This window comes from Triticum aestivum, chromosome 5D (assembly GCF_018294505.1).
Source record: "Triticum aestivum cultivar Chinese Spring chromosome 5D, IWGSC CS RefSeq v2.1, whole genome shotgun sequence".
NCBI lineage: Eukaryota > Viridiplantae > Streptophyta > Magnoliopsida > Poales > Poaceae > Triticum > Triticum aestivum.
In genome coordinates, this window is record NC_057808.1 from 185,803,033 (window position 1) to 185,822,032 (window position 19,000).

Consider the following 19,000-nt stretch of genomic DNA (forward strand, 5'->3'; position numbering starts at 1 on the left):
TCACGGCATCTAACTTCTCCATAGCTTCTTCAAATCTGTTTAGCACATCTCCCACCTGGCCACTCATCATTTGCTGAAATTTATCATGCAACTCCTTGTTCGTCATGTTCTCCCAATCAGTCTCATCGGCTTGTGATCCTGCCATGGTTAGCAGCAATAGAAACACACAAGAATATGATCCTACAGACTACTAGGAAGTGGTGGTGATGGTGGTGTGTCACAAATCCTTCAAGCGAATCTCAAATTCTTACCAGTTCTTACCTAGCAGCAGGCGACGATCGGCAACCGTTGTAGTCAAAACTCTCAAAGCTTGGATAGAGCGATTACCAGGGAGAGTCAAACGCACGACGTAGATGTATGTGGAGCTAGGAAGGCTTATAATATGGTAGCAAAAAAGGTCAGCAATAATCAATTCAGAGATGCAATGTTGAATAAACGCTCAACGACGGTACTGTGTTGGTCCTAGGCTAGACCGTGCTAGAGACGCGAGCCTAGAACACTAACAAAATCACGGCGCTGCACGTAAACAAGGGAGGAGCACGCTCTGAATTTTTTTTCTCTTTTTTCACTTTTTTTGCACTTTTTTTCCTCTTTTTTTTGCTCCGCAACAATTTTTTTCGAAAAAGTCTACAAATGGCCTAAAAACTGCCTAGCCAGAATTTTCCAGACTTAGTTTTTTTTTTGAAACTGGAACTATTTTTCTACTGCGGGTAACACGGAAGTTTGGGAGTCCTTCTCTGTCACGACTCGGAGTATGGCGTGATCTGGAAATCCAAAACAGAGTAACAAAATACTGGACTCGGACTAGGACTGGTGGCGGAGATAAATCTAGTGGAACTCAGACTGGTGGCAGAGATGAATCTGGTGGAACTCGGACTGGTGGCGGATATATGTTGCAGGTGGACTCGGATTGGCGTGATGGCGGCGGATATGTGGTGGCGTAGATGGACTCGGATTGGCGGTGAATATGTGGTGGTGGTATATGGCAGCGGCGATGAAGTTGGTGCGGTGGTGGTATATGGTAGCAGCGATGATGATGATGCGGTGGTGATATATGGCAGCGGCGACGTGACAACCTGTGAACAGAACTCGAAACTCTAAAGGACTAGACGCTAAGACCAGCAACTTGACACGACGATGCAACCGCAAAGTCAACAAAGCAAATACAGAAAAGATTATGCAAAGGCTCAGATTGGTTCGGATAGGATGAACTAACCCTAATTTTTTTTGGCTTTTTCGTGGACTATAGGTATGACGAACAGACTCGATCTAAACTACGAAAAACTGTAAAATCTCACCGAGCAACCTGGAAATCTGATACCACTTGATAGAGGCAGAGGTGTCCCGTCTTTCGATGAGATGATGGATATCGCTTTGGTGGAAGTCGACTTTGACGATCCGACTACGAACGCGCGAGGACGTCGCGCCTTAGCAATCGCTAAACCAACTCCGAGAGGTTATTGACCACACTGGAGCACGATCAACCTGACCATGAGGGTCTATTTCCTGCGAGCAAACGAAGAACAAGCAAGAAACTGAGATTGCAATCTAGATATTGCGAATATTAGATCAAAGCTTTATTGATCAAGGTGGGGTTCTGTGACGCCTTTGTCTGGTCGTTGAACACAAACGAAGTACGCGAAGTTGCAGCTATGGCGAAATTTAATCTAAACAAAACCCAAAGTCTAAACGACGCCCTAAGGGCTGTATATATGGAGGAAGAGGGGGGGAATTTCGTGGCCCTTGGGGAAGGGGTCCGAAACCAACCCTATCTCTTGTTTCCCCACACATACGGACTCTAAAAACAGCCTATACTCAAGTATTTCGAAATTACATGGGCCTGGCCCAATAATAAGGTGATGCAGCACCTAGAATAGCCTTTGGACGAAAGTTATGAAGTAGCATCTTGTATATTTCGTCCGAGGCTTCATGCACGCATTATGGTGGCTTCAACGTCCTGAAATCATCACTTGTAACTCCGTTCTTGTTCCCCTTGCGCATGCCATCATCTCCATGCTTGTTCTTGCTCCAATGTTCATCCTTCTCCAAGCTAGGCCCTTCATTTGTAAGCAAAACAAATGTATCCAATTTAGGCAGCATCATATTCTAATGAACATTAGAATCATTACCAAGAAACGAAAGTACCTGGTAATTTAATTGGCATGCGCGAGCTCTAGTAATTGGTCCAGTATGTATAGCAGCAGGGGCTGTGGGTGTAACAATGGTATTGATGTCCTCATCAGCATTTGTAGAAACAACACATGGAGAATATTGACAACATCCAAAACAAAGCATATTTGGAACAATGTGATCATGGCATGGCATAGTAGATGAATTATGCAAATCATGTAAATGAAGCATGGCAATATCATCACAAGAGAAACAAAAGCCAATGACCATCGTCTCGTCATCTATGCCGTAAGTGCAAATGGGATTTATCTTAATGGGGCATGCATAGTTACTATGTTGAGATTGAAATGAAGCAATATGGGAGATCTCACTCATAGCATATGACAAGTTCAATGGGTGGTCGAACATGATGTGACCAAAAGAATTTTCACATGGTATCCTATGGAGCATAGCATCACGACTAGGCAATTCAACATGCTCATCATCATATTCATCATAAATAGGTAAGTCATGACATGAAGAAGTCGCACTAGCATGAGGCATGGGAATAGGTGGATCAACATCATGCAAGCAATCGTTGATGAGATAGTCCACTAGTGGGACAAGAGAAGCACCATCACCTTTGTTACCTTTGGAGCATCGCTCATGTGTTGTAGGTGAGGTGTTGAAGACCAAGTCGTGGTCAACTTCATCTTGATGGAACCATGTGGGTGGTGCATCGTCTTCCACCATGGCCATCGTCGTCTCAATTGGGGGTATGGACTCGTCGAGGGTAGGCATGTCGTCATGTAGGAGACCTAGCACCAAAGAAAACACACTAGGAGTAGAGGGTAAGTCGTTAGAAATCATAGTGGTCTCACATGCCGTGTCAACTACCTCGCTCACTAAGTGTTGTGGCTCACTCACTCCCAATATGATGCTCTCACTTGTATGGTTGGTGGAGTCATTCAAATGGCTCTCAACCTCACATAGGATGTGTGGCATGCTCTCATGTGTGGGGCTAGTGGTGGTCACACTCATCCTCTCATAGGAAATGCACTCAATGTCATATAGGGTGGAGTCACTCATCTCACTCATGGGTTGGTGGCTCTCCTCACATGGCAATTGGGTCATCTCATGATATGTGGGTGTCGGAGAGATGTTGGTGCAAATGTCTCCATGCTCAACTCCTATCGCCGCCTTGGTTGAAGGGATAGTCCCATGCTCAACCTTCTTGTCGCCGTCTTGTTGCCCATACGATGTGGCACTTTGTAGCTCGTCTCCATGACCGAAGGGAATTTCCCATGCTCGGCCATCTTCCTCGAGGGGTTTTCGAAGATGGAAGTGTCGCCCTCGCTCGTGGGTGGTCGCCTTGTTGTTGAAGTTGTCGATGTAGGCGAACTCACGAGAAGTAGGCGAAGATGCCGTACGTCCAGAGGCGAAGATGCCTTGATAGCACTTGGCGAAGATGCCGAAGTGGTGGTGGTAGCCGTAGCTCCATCTTGGTGGTGCTCGTCTCGCGGTCTTCTCTTTTGCTCATGAAGCTTGGACTTGGCGTGAAGTAGGGCTTGTTGGGACTTGTGCATTTGCGCTTGTTGAGCATCTTCATGTTGATGATGTCGTTGTCGTGCTTGAGCTCGTAGTAGATGTCGTTCGTCGTCGTTGTGGACATGATGCTTGGAGGTGTCTTGCCCTTCATGACGATGTTGGCGATGGTCGCCATGGAGATGTGGACGTGGACGACTGGCGCTTGCATCTTGTTTGCGCTCCGAAGATGATCGACTTGCTCGCCGCCGCCTTGAGGATGATGAAGGGGAAGAAGACTTGTAGTCGGCCACCATGTCTCGTAGTTGATCCTTTAGCTCACCCAACTTGGTGTCGATGTAGTCCCTTTTCCTTGCCTCCGAGTGGTTTATGTCGATGGCGAGGTTGTCGAGGCGCTCTCGCAAGGTAGATTGTGTGCCTTGCATTTGTCGTTGTAGATCGAAGATGGACACTTTGGTGATGTAGTTGTTCGCGCCGTCGTTGTTGTCGAAGACCGGAGATGAAATGCCTTGCCTATCCATCACAAGACTCGAGCAAATATGAGTGGGAGAAAGAGAAGAACTTATACCAAATGTACCTTGACCGATGTTGAAAATGGATCAATGATCACTCAATGTGTAACAAGGAAATAACACAATTGGTACCAATTCTTGTCGGTTTCTCACACCTACACAAATAAGGCTTATGGTGGAGCTCGGTGAGGATAGTGGCACAAAAATTTGATGCAAAAATGTTAGCAAGAGTCAATAATGTTGAAAGAGATTAAAAAATTCGCAAATGTAATGAGTAGACCAATAGCAATATGTGGCACACGGAAACACACACACGGATAGATAAATGGGGTCGTGCAACCAAGGAATGAGCACAAAATGTGGAGTCCACGGACATTGCTCGTGTTGCACAACTCAAGAGAGACGCTAGCATGATTGCTCAATAGCGGATACGACACTTGTGCACAACCTATGATATGCAAAATGGATAAACTTTCTATCCCAAGTATGCTATGGATGTATGGTTCCCGGTGTTTCTCAAGATGATCCAAGATGATCGGATATGACAATCTTATGTGCAATGTGGTATGGTGCTATCGCACTTGCTTACAAGCTTCTTTGCTCTTTCTCTTTTTGCTTAAAAGCTTATTCTTTTTTTTTTGATATGGCCACAATGCGAAATGCACAAACCAAGATAGCAATTGTGTATATGCGGGAACAATCTTGTGACACAAGGGATGATATGATGATACCAATATGATATGGTATGTATGCAATGGGAAGTATGATCACTAATGTGCACAAGTAACGTTGCCGGCAATACTCAAATGGCTAGTCTCGATAGGCAAGTGACGCAAAATGGGCTAGGGGTTATCAATGCAATTGCAAGGGGAATATACAATGGTGTCGTCGAGGTTACCGTCCTTTGGGATGATGAGTGGCGGTGTTCTTGATGTAGATACCAAGATGATGGAGACTCGTCCCTAAGTAGCCGAAACACCTTAGGAAACGGAAAAACCACAACTCAAAATCTCAAGGACAAAAGTCAAATGGTGGTAGCGGGAATGCGGTGGTGGTTGCGGAAGTATTGGTGGAAACCCGGTCAAAATGGGTTAGTGTGGAAGGGTATGATGGGCTATACACGGTGTCGGAGTTGGAAGCACGGTTCCTAAGTAGCCGAAAAACCTTAGGAGACACAACTCACAACACAAACAAAGTCAGGTTAAGTTGGGGTCGCGGAATTGTGAGGTGGGCAAAACTATGCGGAAGATATGGTGGTGGTGGTAGTTGATGAAAAAGCAACCATCCCTAAGTAGCCTAAACACCTTAGGAGACTCAAGTCACTACTCAAACAACCTCAAATGCTATGGGGATCAAAATGGGTTAGGTTGCGGAAGTCGGTGGTGGTTATGCGGATGATATGGTGGAAGGCCTAGGCAAACTTGCCAAATTTTCAAAAAATTGATGGAGTCAAAAGGTGGTAAAACCAATGTGAGGACCTTGGGCACGTCGATAGCTTCAAAACGAGCCAAAGAACACTCAAATCGGAGTTCAGAGCGAAAAGTTGTGATGAAAACGCCACCACATATCCGCCTCCATCACGCCAATTCGAGTCCACCTGCAACATATATCTGCCACTAGTCTGAGTTCCACCAGATTCATCTCCGCCACCAGTCTGAGTTCCACCAGATTCATCTCCGCCACCAGTCCTAGTCCGAGTCCAGTATTTGTTGCTTTGTTTTCGAGTTCTAGATCACGCGATACTTCGAGTCGTGACCAAGTTGGACTCCCCAATTTATGTGCTACCCGCAGAAGAAAAATAGTTCCAAACTAAAAAAAACTAAGTCTGGAAAATTCTGCCTAGGCAGTTTTTAGGACATTTGTAGACTTTTTCGAAAAAAAATTGTTGCGGAGCAAAAAAAAGGTGCAAAAAAGTGAAAGAAGAAAAGAAAATTCAGAGTGTGCTCCTCCCTTATTTACGTGCAGCGCCGTGATTTTGTTAGTGTTCTAGGCTCGCGTCTCTAGTACGGCTAGCCTACGACCAGCACAGTACCGTCGTTGAGCGTTTATTCAACTTTGCATATCTGAATTGATTATTGCTGACCCTTTTTGCTACCATATTATAAGCCTTCCCAGCTCCACATACATCTACGTCGTGCGTTTGACTCTCCCTGGTAATCGCTCTATCCAAGCTTTGAGAGTTTTGACTACAACGGTTGCTGGTCACCACGTGCTGCTTGGTAAGAACTGGTAAGAATTTGAGATTTGCTTGACGGATTTGTGACACCCACCACCACCACCACTTGTTAGTAGTCTGTAGGATCATATTCTTGTGTGTTTCTATTGCTGCTAACCATGCCAGGATCACAAGCAGACGAGATTGACTAGGAGAATTTAACGAATAAGGAGCTTCATGATAAGTTTCAGCAAATGATGACTGAACAGGTGCAAGATGTGCTGAACAATTTTGAAGAGGCCATGGAGAAGATCACTGGCCTTGAGAAGACGTTTGAAACAAAGCTCGATAACAGATTTAATGAACTGCTTGCGCGTCTTCCACCACCGGCTGCACCTGCCGCACCTCTGCAACAACAACAACAACAACAACAACAACAACAACAACGACGACGACGACGACGACGACGACAACTACCTCCACATAACGAAACAGCCCTCCGCCGAGCGAGCCATGTCCTTCTTCGGCCTGGCCAAACTGTTGGTACTGCTGTTGATACTTTTGTGGCTCCTGCAGCTGATGAGGAGGATGATTATGCGGGAGATTACGAGGATGAGGTTGATCAAAATCAGAACTACGTGCAACCACCAGCACCACAACCACCAGGTCGTCCACATGCAACTAATGGCAATGGTAGGGCTCCCCCTCAGGTACGAGATCATGACCATCTCCCTAAACTGAAATTCAATATTCCACCATTTGAGGGTAGATATGTTCCTGATATATATCTTACTCGGGAGTTAGAAACTGAACAACGATTTACATGTTTACAATATCCTGAGGAGAGACGTGTTCCTGCTACTGTTTGTGCTTTCACTAGCTTTGCATGTGTTTGGTGGTCTGAACATTGTAGATTATATCCTGTTCCAGCTACTTGGGCTGCTTCGAAAACTGCTATGCGTACTCGTTGGGTTCCACCATATTATCAACGTGAATTAATTCAAAAATTGCAGCATTTAAGACAAGGAAAAAGTTCTGTAGAAGAATATTGTCAGGAATTACAAACTGGCATGATTAGATGTGGTATTGTTGAGGAGAATGAAGCTATGCTTGCACGTTTTATGGGTGGATTAAATAGAGAAATTCAGACCAGTCTAGAGTATAAGGAGTATAATAATATCACTCGTTTATTCCATCTGGCTTGTAAAGCTGAACGTGAAGTGCAGGATCGACAGGCATTGGCGCGAACTAACTTTTCTGCAGGTCGACCTTCATCATGGACACCACGTGCATCGTCTATTTCCACTGCACCATCACCTCCATCAGGTGCCACCTCCAGCTGTGATACAAGAAAGTAGGCACAACCACCACTCTCTGCCAAGAGCACACCTGCCGGGCCTGCGCAGAGCTCTTCTTCTTCCATGGCGTCAACAGGGCACACAAGTGATATTATTTGTCGTCGTTGTAAGGGAAGACGACATTTTGCGAGAGAATGCAAATCTCAGCGTGTGATGATTGCTACTGAGGATGGTGGGTATGAGTCCGCTAGTGACTATGATGAGGAGACTCTGGCTCTCATTACACATGAAGAACACGGTGGAGATGATTTTGATCATGAGATGCAATACATGGCTGCTGAAGATGCTGAAAGGTATGAATGTTTAGTTGCTCAACGTGTTTTGAGTGTGCAGGTTACACAAGCTGAGCAAAATCAGAGGCATAATTTGTTCCATACAAAGAGAGTTGTGAAGGAACGTTCCATTCGCGCCATCATAGATGGAGGGAGCTGCAATAACTTGGCTAGCATGGAGATGGTGGAGATGCTATCTCTCACCACAAGACCACATCCACATCCTTACTACATCAAATGGTTCAACAACAGCGGCAAGGTTAAGGTAACATGTACTGTTCGTGTGCATTTTAGTATCTCTACATATGCTGATTATGTTGATTGTGATGTGGTACCTATGCAAGCATGTTCCTTATTACTTGGTAGACCATGGCAATTTGATAAAAATTCTTTACACCATGGTAGAGACAATCAGTATACTCTTGTTCATAAGGATAAAAATATTACTTTGCTTCCTATGACTCCTGATTCCATTTTGAAAGATGATATTAATAGAGCTAATAAAGCAAAACAGGAGAAAAATAAGAGTGAAAATCAGATTGTGGCAAAAGAATTTGAGCAACAAATGAAGCCTAATAATAAACCATCTAGTGTTGCTTGTGAAATTAAATTGAAAAGTGCATGTTTACTTGCCACCAAATCTGATATTGATGAGCTAGATTTTAGCAAATCTGTTTGCTATGCTTTTTGTGCAAAGAGGCATTATTTTCATTCAAGGACGTGCCTTCCTCTTTGCCCCCTGTTGTCACTAACATTTTGCAGGAGTTCGCTGATGTCTTCCCACAAGACGTGCCACCGGGATTACCACCTATTCGAGGGATTGAGCATCAAATTGACTTAATTCCTGGTGCATCGCTACCCAACCGTGCACCATACCATAGCAATCCAGAGGAGACGAAGGAGATTATGCGTCAAGTACAGGAGCTGCTCGACAAAGGTTATATACGCGAATCTCTTAGTCCTTGTGCTGTTCCTATTATACTAGTGCCGAAAAAGGATGGTACATCGCGTATGTGTGTTGATTGTAGAGGCATTAATAATATTACTATTCATTATCGTCATCCTATTCCTAGGCTAGAAGATATGCTTGATGAATTGAGTGGCTCTGCAATATTCTCCAAAGTTGATTTGCGTAGTGGATACCATCAAATTCGTATGAAATTGGGAGATGAATGGAAAACAGCAATTAAAACTAAGTTTGGTTTATATGAGTGGTTAGTCATGCCTTTTGGGTTAACTAATGCACCTAGTACTTTCATGAGACTAATGAACGAAGTTTTACGTGCTTTCATTGGACGATTTGTGGTAGTCTATTTTGATGATATATTGATTTATAGCAAATATTTGGAAGCACATTTGGAACATTTACGTGCTGTTTTTATTGCTCTACATGATGCACGTTTGTTTGGTAACCTTGGGAAGTGCACCTTTTGCACCGACCGAGTATCTTTTCTTGGCTATGTTGTTACTCCACAGGGAATTGAAGTTGATAAAGCCAAGATTGAAGCTATTGAGAGTTGGCCGCGGCCCAAAACGGTCACACAAGTGAGGAGTTTTCTTGGACTCGCTGGTTTCTACAGGCGTTTTGTGAGAGATTTTAGCACCATTGTTGCACCCTCAACGAGCTTACAAAGAAGGATGTGCCTTTTGTTTGGGGTACCGCACAGGAAGAAGCCTTCACGGTATTGAAAGATAAGTTGACACATGCTCCTTTACTCCAACTTCCTGATTTTAATAAGACTTTTGAGCTTGAATGTGATGCTAGTGGAATTGGATTAGGACGTGTGTTATTACAAGATGGCAAACCTGTTGCATACTTTTCTGAAAAAATGAGTGGGCCTAGTCTGAACTATTCTACTTATGATAAAGAATTATATGCTCTTGTTCGGACCTTAGAAACATGACAACATTATTTATGGCCCAAGGAATTTGTTATACATTCTGATCATGAATCTTTGAAACACATTAAAAGTCAAGCAAAACTGAACTGTAGACATGCTAAATGGGTTGAATTCATTGAGACTTTCCCTTATGTCATTAAACACAAGAAGGGTAAAGAAAATGTTATTGCTGATGCATTGTCTCATCGTATACTATGCTTTCACAACTTGACTTTAAAATATTTGGTTTGGAGACCAACAAAGATCAATATGTGCATGATGCTGAATTTAAAGATGTATTGCAGAATTGTATGGAAGGGAGAACTTGGAACAAGTTCGTTCTTAACGACGGATTTGTGTTTCGTGCTAACAAGTTATGCATTCAAGCTAGCTCCATTCATCTTTTGTTGTTGCAGGAGGCGCATGGAGGAGGATTAATGGGGCACATTGGCGTCAAGAAGACGGAGGATATACTTGCTACACATTTCTTTTGGCCAAAGATGAGACGGGATGTTGAGTGTTTTGTTGCTCGCTGCACTACATGTCAAAAAGCTAAGTCACGTCTCAATCCTCATGGTTTATATATGCCTTTGCCTGTATCTAGTGTTCCTTGGGAGCATATATCTATGGACTTTGTTTTAGGTTTACCTCGAACAAAGAAGGGGAGGGATAGTATATTTGTTGTCATGGATAGATTTTTGAAAATGGCACACTGTATACCATGTCATAAAAGCGATGATGCTGTTAATGTTGTTGATTTGTTCTTTCAGGAAATTATTCGCTTGCATGGTGTGCCAAATACTATTGTTTCAAATCGTGATACTAAGTTCTTAGCCACTTTTGGAGATGTTTATGTGCTAAGTTGGGGACTAAACTGCTTTTTAGTACTACTTGTCACCCCCAAACTAATGGACAAACTGAAGTAGTAAATAGAACATTGTCTACTATGCTTAGGGCTGTTTTGAAGAATTATAAGAAAATGTGGTACGAATGCTTGCCTCATATTGAATTTGCTTATAATCGTTCAGTGCATTCTACTACTAAGATGTGCCCTTTTGAAATTGTGTATGGTTTCCTACCTTGATGAGGACATGACTACCTTGGATACGACCAAAAATATTGCATACATGCATATTTGTCAGGTGATCTCTAGTGCAAACTATTCAATAATCTATTTATGTTATCCAAAACAAAAATACTTCACACACTTTTGTGTTTTGTCTAATTGCAGGTGCATGGGACATTTGTACAATCCACATATGAAGATAGGGGAAAAGGAGAAGTTTAGGTTCTGTTCAAAAAGTCCTCTCACATCACTTTTGGGCCAAGAGAAGATAGAGTCCATGTCTCTCACGTTTTGGATTCAGATTCGGACTGCACAGACATACCTGACTCAAAACGCCAACAACTTTTCATACGGACTCCGAATTGGGTGATTCGTTTTTTGTTGGAAAGTAGATTTCGTCCTCTTTCCAATCCAATTGGATTCACGTTTAAATTCGTCCGGAGCATTGAGATATGGACGAAACAATCTGACGCAGCAGCAGAATCCGAGTCAAACAACAAGTCCAAAGGTGTTGCATCACCTCCACTTGGGCCCATGAGCCTTGTAGGGCCTAGGGGTGGTTTTAGGCTGCCTTGGGACGTCCTCCCACCTCCTTGGCCGTCACCCCTTGCTCCTATATAAGTAGATCCATCTAGTAGCTTTTTCCTTGGGATTTGTTTAGTTAAAAGTTAGCCATTGCAACTTCGTGTACTTCGTTTGTGTCCAACGACCAGACCAAGACCGCCTACGGATCCCCACCATTATCAATACTTCATATATATTCACAATATTTAGATTGCTTTATCATATTCTTGCTCGTTCTTCGATTGCTTGCAGGAATAGACCTTCGTGGTCAGGCTGATCTTGCTTCCGGCATCGTCAGTAACCTCAGGAGATTGGTTTAGCGATTGCTAAGGCGCAACGCCGTGCACGTTTGTAGTCGGATCATCAAAGTCGAGTCCACCAAATCGATAGTTATCATCTCATCGAAAGATCGGGACACCCTCGCCTCTATCAAGTGGTATCAAGTGGTATCAGTTTTCAGGTTGCTTGCTGAGAATTTCCAGTTTCCCCTAGATTAGATTTATTTTCTTACCTATTGTCCAAGAAAAAGCCACAAAAAAGTTAGATCTATTCATCCTTTTGTCCAAGCCAGTCTGAGCCTTTGCAATTTTCTTTTCATTGTTTGCATTATTGAATTATCGGTTGCATCGTCGTGTCGAGTTGCTGGTCTTAGTGTCTAGTTTGTTTAGAGTTTCAAGTTCTGTTCACATTAGTCACATCGCCGCTGCATCGTTATCCTTTCCGCTGTCCACCAACCCATCCATCAATTTCCACCACGTTCTACCCATTGTTCATTGTCAAAATCATAGTTGAGGTCGTTCACATCTTCGCTTGATCCAATCTGCATCTTATCTTGTTTTGGAAAGAGGGAGAGAGAGAAAAAAGACAGTGAAAAAAAAGAGAAAAAAGTAAAAAAAAAAGTCAGAGAAATAAAAGAAAAAGAAAAAAGTGTGAGGAAAAAAAAGAGAGAAGAAAAAAAAATTCGGATCTATCTAGACTCAATCTCGTAGTTGAATTCGGACTTGAATCTGTTTTGTGCACTGTTCAGTAAAACAGGCATAACTTCCTCATACGAAGTCCGTTTTGGCTCCGCGAGTACTCAAATGAAAGCTAGCGACGAGCCGCATCTAAATAGTTGCAGAAGCTCGTTCAATATTTGACACCTCAAAATCGGCTTTTAAATAGGTGTTTTTGCCTTCCGAAGTTCGCTAACACAGCTTATTCCAGCTTTTCAAACCATTTTCAGAATTTTTTGACTCCTCATATCAACTCGGAATTGAGTGATTCTTTTTGCATTAGAAAGTTTGAGTTAGTAAAATTCTTTGAAAAAAGTTATCAGAAAATTGGCTCAAACTTTTCAAAAGGAAAGTTGGAGAGAGAGTTCTTGTATATCCTGCTTGGCAGTTGTTTTTCATCATTATCTTTACTGCCGTTGTGATCTTCACTTATATCTTGCTGTCCAGAGCTACTTAGTATCCTTCATTGATGCTAGTTATGCTACGCCGTGACCTCATTAGTGTTCTAGGCTCGCGTCTCTAGTCCGGTCTAGCCTAGGACCAGCACAGTACCGTCGTTGAGCGTTTATTCAACATTGCATCTTTGAATTGATTATTGCTAATCTTTTGCTACCATATATAGCCAACCCAGTTCCACATATTTCTACACCGTGTATATGTACGTTTCCCTGGCAATCTCTTTACACAATCTTTGGAGTTATTTGACACCGCTGGTTGCCTGTCACGACCTGCCACATGGTAAGAACTTGTAAGATTTTGATATTTGCTTTACTGTGAGCAATTTACAACCACATCCTAGTAGTTCATCGGAACATTATTCTCGAATTGTGTTTCTTGTTTCTACTAATCATGACAGGTTTCGGAGATAGAAGTTCTTGGACGACGGACACATCATCACCATCACGAGAGTTGGGACAACACACACAAGCACATGGTCAGGTTATCTCTTTACCGTCATTTGAGGGTAGATTTAATCCTGCTATTTATCTAGCTTGGGAGCTTGAAGTAGAACAAATTTTTAGTCACCATGACTTTTCTGAACTTGAGCGAGTACGAGCTGCCACTAGAGCATTTACTGGTTTTGCTTCTGTTTGGTGGAGTGTGCATTGTAAGAAAAACATTGATAACCAACCCACAACTTGGAAAGATTTGAAAGATGTAATGAGACAACAATTTTTTCCTCCTTACTATCGTCGTGAATTGCTTCGCAAATTTGAACAATTCAAACAAGGCAACAACACTGTTCATGCTTACTACCAAGAGTTCAAATCTTATATGCATCATTGTGACATAGAAGAATCTGAGGATGATACAATGAATAGATTTTTTGGTGGTTTGAACCATGATATTCAGGCACGATTTCAGTATATTCCTCGTTGCATTACTGGTATGTATGTTCGTGCTTGTACCTTTGAGAGACAGTTACAGGAGGATGCATTGGGTGACTACAACAACTACTATTCTAGTTCATGCTCATCACCACCGCTTGGTTCCTCCACCGTTGCACCTACTAGAGCAGCCACACCTCAGATTGTGAGCGCGACATCATCTCAAGAGTATGGTACATTGCCATCATCCGTATCTACATCAGCTACATCTTTGCGACAAGGTAACTGTAAAGGTATTGATGATATAACTTCACATGAGAATGATGCATGCCTAGTTAACTTGAATACATCATGTGTTGAGTTACCTGTTGATTTGAGTGCATCACCTATTTTAGAGAATCATGTTACTGTCATGAATGCGTCATGTGATCAAACAACTGAAATACCAACAATTTTGAGTGCACCCAATGAATTAACTGTTGATGCAAAAGAACCAATGTTTAATCATTTTAATATGACCTCTAATCTTGGTGATGATTCTGTGTCAAATGACTTATTGCATGTTTGCTTATTTAAGCATGTTGTAGCATGTAAATTTGATGCAAGTAAGGTTTATTCACCAATGTTGGGATGGTTTAATGATAAGCATTGTCAATCTTTTGATATGAATAAGAGTTTCACTTATATGTGCAAACTGACTTGCAATATTTTCATGCCTTTGACTTCTTGTGAAAATATATTGGCTTTACATTTCACGACTTTTGAAGGGTGCTCTTGTATAACTGTGTCACATGTGCACCAAATGAGATCAGTAAAAACGGATGACATATACATATACAATGTGTACACCTTGTCTCTTTTGTTAGCTAGATTTCAGATTAAGCAACGCCGAGGACGGCTTTGTTTTCAAGAAGGGGAGGATGATGAGGACATGACTACCTTGGATACGACCAAAAATATTGCATACATGCATATTTGTTAGGTGATCTCTAGTGCAAACTATTCAATAATCTATTTATGTTATTCAAAACAAAAATACTTCACACACTTTTGTGTTTTGTCTAATTGCAGGTGCATGGGACATTTGTACAATCCACATATGAAGATAGGGGAAAAGGAGAAGTTTAGGTTCTGTTCAAAAAGTCCTCTCACGTCACTTTTGGGCCAAGAGAAGATAGAGTCCAAGTCTCTCACGTTCTGGATTCAGATTCGGACCGCACAGACATACCTGACTCAAAACGCCAACGACTTTTCGAATTGGGTGATTCTTTTTTTGTTGGAAAGTAGATTTCGTCCTCTTTCCAATCCAATTGGATTCACCTTTAAATTAGTCCGGAGCGTTGAGATATGGACGAAACAATCTGACGCAGCAGCAGAATCCGAGTCAAACAACAAGTCCAAAGGTGTTGCATCACCTCCACTTGGGCCCATGAGCCTTGTACGACCTAGGGTTGGTTTTAGGCTGCCTTGGGACGTCCTCCCACCTCCTTGGCCGTCACCCCTTGCTCCTATATAAGTAGATCCATTTAGTAGCTTTTTCCTTGGGATTTGTTTAGTTAAAAGTTAGCCATTGCAATTTCCTGTACTTCGTTTGTGTCCAACGGACAGACCAAGACCGCCTACGGATCCCCACCATTATCAATACTTCATATATATTCACAATATTTAGATTGCTTTATCATATTCTTGCTCGTTCTTTGATTGCTTGCAGGAATAGACCTTCGTGGTCAGGCTGATCGTGCTTCCGGCATCGTCAGTAACCTCAGGAGATTGGTTTAGCGATTGCTAAGGCGCAACATCGTGCACGTTTGTAGTCGGATCATCAAAGTCGACTCCACCAAATCGATAGTTATCATCTCATCGAAAGATCGGGACACCCTCGCCTCTATCAAGTGGTATCATACCTCGTGCACCCATTGATTTGTTGCCTCTTCCATCTTCGGAGAAGGTTAATTTTGATGCTAAAGAACGTGCTGAATTGATCTTAAAAATGCATGAGTTAACTAAGGAAAACATTGAGCGTATGAATGCTAAATATAAACTTGCTGGAGATAAGGGTAGAAAACATATTGTCGTTGCACCTGGAGATCTTGTTTGGTTACATTTGCGTAAGGATAGGTTTCCTAATTTGCGCAAATCAAAGCTAATGCCACGTGCTGATGGTCCTTTTAAGGTGTTAGAGAAAATAAATGATAATGCATATAAACTTGAGCTGCCTGCAGATTTTGGGGTTAGTCCCACTTTTAACATTGCAGATTTGAAGCCTTATTTGGGTGAGGAAGATGAGCTTCCGTCGAGGACGACTTCATTTCAAGAAGGGGAGGATGATGAGGACATCAATACCATTGTTACACCCACAGCCCCTGCTGCTATACATATTGGACCAATTACTAGAGCTCGCGCAAGCCAATTGAATTACCAGGTACTTTCGTTTCTTGGTAATGATTCTAATGTTCATGAGAATATGATGCTGCCTAAATTGGATACATTTGTTTTGCTTACAAATGAAGGGCCTGGCATGGATAAGAGGGATGAACACTAGAGCAAGACCAAGCAGGGAGATGATGGCATGCGCAAGGGGATCAAGAACGGAGTTACAAGTGACGATTTCAGGACTTTGAAGCCACCATAAGGAGTGCATGAAGCCTTGGAAGAAATATACAAGATGCCACTTCATAAATTTTGTCCAGAGGCTATTCTAGGTGCTGCGTCACCTTATTATTGGGCCAGGCCCATGTATTTTCAAAATACTTAAGTATAGGCTGTTTTTAGAGTCCGTATGTGTGGGGATACAAGAGTTAGGGTTGGTTTCGGACCCCTCCTCCAAGGGCCACGAAATTCCCCCCTCTTCCTCCATATATACAGCCCTTAGGGCGTCGTTTAGACTTTGGGTTTTGTTTAGATTAAAGTTCACCATAGCTGCAACTTCGCGTACTTCGTTTGTGTTCAACGACCAGACAAAGGCGCCACAGAACCCCACCTTCATTAATAAAACTTTCCTCTTTTATTCGCAATATCCAGATTGCAATCTCAGTTTCTTGCTTGTTGATGTAGGGTGAAACCCTAGAGGGGATCTTTTCACACTTGGAGGGGAAAAAGGGCAAGATCACTCAAGAACACAAAGAGGAAATCACTCAAACAATTCCCAATCAGACATCCACTAGAATAACAACATAAGATCCACAAGTCACAAACACAATCAAAGGAAATATACAATGGCAAAGTTCTTCCCACTCCTAGGAGATGAGGTCTTGAAGATAGTCTTCTCCTTGAGGAGATCTTGAAATCCACAAGGATTCTTCCCAAAGGGGTCTTGATCCACAAGTGGGAAGGTAGAAGGAGCAAAGCTCACAAATATCTCATATAATACTTTGCTAACCCTAAACATAACCCTAGGTACGGTTTATATAGGCTTGGGGTCGAAGGAGATGGAGAGGGGCTCGAACAGGAGATCTCAGCCGGCCATCCTGGGAGGCCCATGTGCACGGGGTAAGTTGGGCCCGTGCGCACGGGGGTCCCATGGGCACGGTACAGGCCCGTGCGCACGGGGTGCCCCACCGCCAACTCTTTGGACAGTCCGTGGGCACGGGGTCTCGGGGGCCCATGCGCATGAGGTCGCCTGGGACTTCCAGTGTTGCTGTTGTTGCACTCCGTCTTGGTCCGCGTGGCCTTGGGGTGGTCCTTCTTCTCCTTGGGGATGCTCCTGAGCCTCTTGGTGGTGTTCCTCTTCGTACCTAATGAGACATAGCATATTTTGGTGAGGTAGCAACAATGTTCCGTCCATATCCGAGTGCAAGTCAAGTAGGAAGGAGTTCACCTCGGTTTCCAATGCACGTGCTCTAGCTCTTGTCATAGGTCCACGTGGGGCTTGATGTATCGGTGTAGAGTCCATGGGGATGATGGAAGGATGCTCCGCATCATCTTCCCCCCTGGGGAGAGATCCGTCCACGGATCGTGATCTTCACCACCATGGTACTTGGCCAAGTCTTTGACGTTGAATGTGTCGCTCACATTGTACTTGTCTCGTGGAATGTCGACCTTGTGGGCGTTGTCGTTGTAGCGTGCGAGTACCTTGAATGGACCATCGGCTCTTGGAAGGAGCTTGGACTTGCGCTCCTTGGGGAAACGGTCCTTGCGGAGATGTACCCAAACTAGGTCACCCGGTTGGCACACCATTGGAGACTTGTGGGTGTTGAGCTTTGTCGCAAGTCGTTGTACTTGGCGCTCGATGGTGTGCCTTGTATCTTCATGCATCTTCTTGAGGTGGTTCACTCGGTCGCTCGCGTCCATGTTGATGCGCTCTTGTAGTGGTAGAGGAAGAATGTCCAATGGGGACAACGGGTTGAAACCGTAGACGACCTCGAAAGGGGACTTGCCGGTAGTCGAATGTCTTGCACGGTTGTAGGCGTACTCGGCGATTGGTAGGCACTCCTCCCACTCCTTGATGTACTTCTTGATCAAGACGCGTAGTAGAGTGGAGAGTGTTCGGTTCGTCACCTCCGTTTGGCCGTCAGTTTGAGGATGGTAAGCCGTGGAGAAGAGTAGCTTGATTCCGAGCTTGGCGCATAAGGTCTTCCAAAAGTAACTCAAGAACTTGACGTCGCGGTCCGAGACAATTGTCCTTGGCATTCCATGTAGACGCAATATTTCCCTACAAAAGAGATTGGCAACATGTGAATCATCGTCTATCTTGTTGCAAGGAATGAAATGTGCCATTTTAGAGAATCGGTCCACAACAACGAACACGGAGTCCTTGCCATTTCTAGTTCTAGGCAAACCAAGCACAAAATCCATGCTAATGTCTTCCCATGGTTGATATGGAATTGGAAGTGGCATGTAAAGGCAATGGAATTGAGCTTTAGACTTAGCTTTGCGACATGTAGAGCATCGGTTGGTGAAGCGGTTGACATCGTGAAACATCTTTGGCCAAAAGTAGTTCTTGGAGAGCGTAGCGAGTGTCTTGTCGCATCCAAAATGTCCCATTAGTCCTCCTCCATGAGATTCCTGCAAAAGCAATAAGCGAAAAGAGGACTCGGGGATGCAAAGTTTGTTAGCTCTCATAAGATATCCATCTTTGATGTAGTAGCGTTCCCAAAATGGATGCGTCAAACACTTTGCATAAGGAATAGCAAAAGTAGGATCATGCTCATACAAGTCTTTTATGTGCTCAAAGCCAATGAGATTCAATTCAAGTTGAGTAACCAGCATGCAAATAC